This window comes from Andrographis paniculata, unplaced genomic scaffold (assembly GCF_009805555.1).
Source record: "Andrographis paniculata isolate CXL003 unplaced genomic scaffold, ASM980555v1 Contig52END, whole genome shotgun sequence".
In the NCBI taxonomy this organism is placed as follows: domain Eukaryota; kingdom Viridiplantae; phylum Streptophyta; class Magnoliopsida; order Lamiales; family Acanthaceae; genus Andrographis; species Andrographis paniculata.
Window position 1 is genome coordinate 1,753,492 of NW_026137587.1, and position 3,946 is coordinate 1,757,437.

The window sequence follows — 3,946 nt, forward strand, 5'->3', positions numbered from 1 at the left end:
AGTATTCTAATTAAATTTAATATTGGTATAAATATAAATCAAGAAAAAGACATAGAAAATACTACTCTCGTCCGACTTTAGGATCTCATTTACAAAAGCTATTTTTTGTTCCAAATATTACCGCAACAAATGGTATTTCCATTATGGTCAACACCTTTTCTTTTGTTGCGGTATATTTCCGTTACAACTACAATAATTTTATTTTAAATTTCAAAGTAAATCTAAAATAATATATCATATTTACATATATATATATATATATGTATGTCATACATAATACATACATAATACTTATATATTAACATATAAAAATTAAATACTTATATATTAATATATACAAATTAAAATTAAAATAATTATTTATTTAAAAATAAAAGTATTATAAAAATAATAAAATTCTCAACCTGCATAACCCTAATCAATCACACAGCCCCTCCATTTTCCTCTCTTCTTTCTTGCTCTGTTCGTCTTGTTATTTCTTCTTCTTCTTTTTCTTTCGTCTTCTTCCTTTGTCTCCTGGTACGTCTTCTTCTTCGTCGTCGTCTTCTTCTTCTTTGTATTCTTCTTCACCGACCCGCTGTCCTCCGCCATACACCCCTGAACCTCGCACCGCCTCACCGTCTTCGGTCGTCGACGGCGCTCCACCGTTGCCCGCGGACGTCCTCAAACGCATACCCTAGCTTTTCCTGTATGTTTGGATATGGGATTAATTTTGTTAATTTTGTTCTTCTGCCAAATGAATGGCTTCTTTTGTGATCAGGTTTTCGAATTAGGATGGAATTGGGATGAGTTGCACCTCTTGGCACAAGGTTCGCTTGCAGGTCACCTTCTGGAATGTGGTTGTCAACTCACGGGAGGATATTATATGCATCCAGGTACATTATCTTAAGCCTGCTGCCGTGCTAAAGCTGGAATGGATAAGGTGCATTTGACATTTCTGTTACTTTGTACTATTTGAATAAATAAATGTTTGTATGTGTATATTCTAGGTGATAAACACCGAAACATGCCCTTCCAAGAACTCCTCAATTTGTCCCTTCCATTTCCTGAAGTTACCTATGATGGCACAGTTTGTGTAGCAAAATCAGAAGGCAGTGGAGGATATCTCGACTTTAACACGTGCGCTCCACAAATTTTTTATGAAGTTGGGAATCCCGGTGCATATATAACCGCAGACGTGGTAAGGTTGGGTTCTAAATTGGAATTAACTACAAGTGTTGTTGAACGTGATTAAGGGTAGCAGATACGCAAATGAACCTCAAATGTGTTTTTTATTCTATCCTCAGATTGTCGATTTTCGTGATGTTACATTTCATCCGCTGTCAAATAGCAGAGTTCTCTGTTCTGGTGCAAAGCCTTCTTCTTAATTAGTACCTAAAAAATTATTGGTACTAAGATCAAAGGTAGCCTCCCTATTCCCTCCTTCAAAGTACCAGATGGAAAAAATTGATAAAAGCGAAATTTGTGGCATTATGTATTTATCTTTCTAATTGATTTTTTCCACCGTTGGATGTAGAAAGGTGACAATTTTAGCTTTTCATGCTTTTTACTGTTGTTTGTAGGACTGTGGATGGAAAGGCTGAGGTGAGATGTCCTGTGGAGGTCTCGAATCTATTCAACGTGCAAAAGCTGCAGAGCTTCTGGTAGGCATCTCCACATATATCTATCATGAGTTTGTAGTCTTTTCTTCGTCAAAGTATTTGAATATAAGGAGAACTTACAGATACAGTTTTACAAATATATACTTTATCTTGTGGGATCATAAAAAGGCAACAGAATACACACACACACACACATATCATATATATATACATAGATATGATATATATGTGTGTTTAGATATTACTATTCTTGGTTATAGTCATGGTATTGTTAAATCTTTTCTGGCTTCAGATTAGGTCATGGATGGAAGAATCATACCCTGGTACAAACAGTCTTATTATTTCCTATATTATAGGTATGGATAGCATAAAAGCAACATGCATCAGTGATGTCATATCAAAGCATAGCAATGACATTATATTAAGAATGGATGGCTTGTTTGAGAACGAGGAGCATGCAATTCAGTTCACGAAGGAGTTCATAGCTTTATACACCAATGGACCTGCTGGTGGGGGTGGTATCAGGTCTCTATTTTCCCTCCCTTTTAAAGTTGTGCTTGGTTCTTTTTTGCACGTGTTTTACAAGTCTATGTCAAACAAGTCATAGTGAGCATCAGCACTCGACTGTGTTAATGTTTGTATTTTTAGCCATTTGATTTTATTTTCAGAAAACAGCCATTATTGTAGTACTTTTTGTCCTCATTGTTTTTATTTGTTTGAAATTATGTAGGCTTATTTGAATGATAAACTTAATAAAATTCTTGTTGATAAAAGAACCCCGGCGGCTCGTGAGGCTTTGTACCGCCGTGCACTCGGGGGGAAAATAAATAGAAAAACAGCTGTTGATAGTGCTGCCAGCTCTGCCTACCCCCGAAGTCATTTGACTGGAGGGCCCGATGGTCCTGATCTCTTTGACTGAAGGGCCCGATGGTCCTGATCTCCGAAAGCTTGCTGAGGACTATCAGAAAGGTCTTGTTGAGATTAGGGAATTTATGTCTGAATTTAGGAGTGCCCGTGCTGAGATGTCTGAAATTAGAACCATCCGTACTGAGATGTCTGCTTTGTTGAATTCTTCCCCACGTGCCTTGATACAGGGCCCTGTAAGAATGCATATCTCATGTATTAATTAGTTTTTCATTGTACCATTTGGGGCGAGTCATGTCGTTTCATACTCACCTGTCTTGCAGTGTTCTAGCCGCACAGATGGAAGGTCAGAGACGCCGGGGACTGATGTCCTTAACCCGTTGACGGTTAGTAATTTTTCGTTGCTAATTTTATTTGTATTTGTTAACTGAATCACCCTTTAGATAATAACATCCACTACTAACACATCACCACCACCTTCGAGAACATGCATGTAGATTATATGATTGACATATGATAACGTTTTTCATGTAGATCGAGTCTCGTATTCTTCTCATATCTCGTGGTTTAGAAAAATGCGTTGTTGGTGAAGAGGTGTTACTATAATGTTTTAGTTAATATCTTTAATATTTCATATTGATTAAATATTTCATGAGTTTTATTTTCTTTCCGATGATTTGCACATGTTTTCTTTATATGTCCGTAGGTGACACTGTTGACATGGTAAGGGTTTTTGTTACAACTGCTACTGTTCCGGAGGCTGCGCTTATTCTACGGACAACATCTAGAGCACCAACACTCGGTGAGGTTGTCTGCGGCGAGCCAATCGACTGGACATTCAAAGATGTACGCAACCACATTTACAAACTTTTCTATTGGATTACAACTTAACCATCTCACAAATAAATTCTTATATAATTTTACATAATGTTGGCAGCTTGTTCGTCGCCCGTAATTACGGTGTACGGCCACTTTGACGCTGCATGGGGCGTTGCAGCATGACACGTGGTTCTATGATGATTGACTTTTGTTTGTGGATTGATGTTAATTGAGTCCTTTATGTTGGTTGAACTTGTCGTCTCTGTTATATTTTGTGTGTTTGTTGCTACGCTTTGCCATATATGTTACGCTATATTGCGAAATATTTATGTTTCTACATAGTGCATACTTGCTACAACTCATGGTGATACCGAATTGCCGTAATATTTTCATATTTTGTAATGTCATTTGGCAGTATTTTCTCACAGCGTACAGGTTTTTCGGTTCCGAAACTAATTTTTTAGGTTATTATTGAAAAAATAAGGGAACTTTTCTCGATAAGAAGAATTGGTCGTTACAAATACTAGTACAAAAAATATTAACTAGGTTTCTGATGGGCGTTGCAGGAAGATTCGCTAGAACCCGAGAGCTAGCAAGAGAATAAAAAGACACGACGGACTTCGATGAGGGATTTTTCCTTGAAGTTGAAAGATCAGATTTGA

At 37.1% G+C, this 3,946-nt stretch overlaps 1 pseudogene; it reads left to right on the forward strand.

Moving 5' to 3' along the window:
- Window positions 1-601: 601 nt before the first annotated feature.
- On the forward strand, window positions 602-3,668 carry LOC127254372 (uncharacterized; annotated as a pseudogene).
- Window positions 3,669-3,946: the final 278 nt, after the last annotated feature.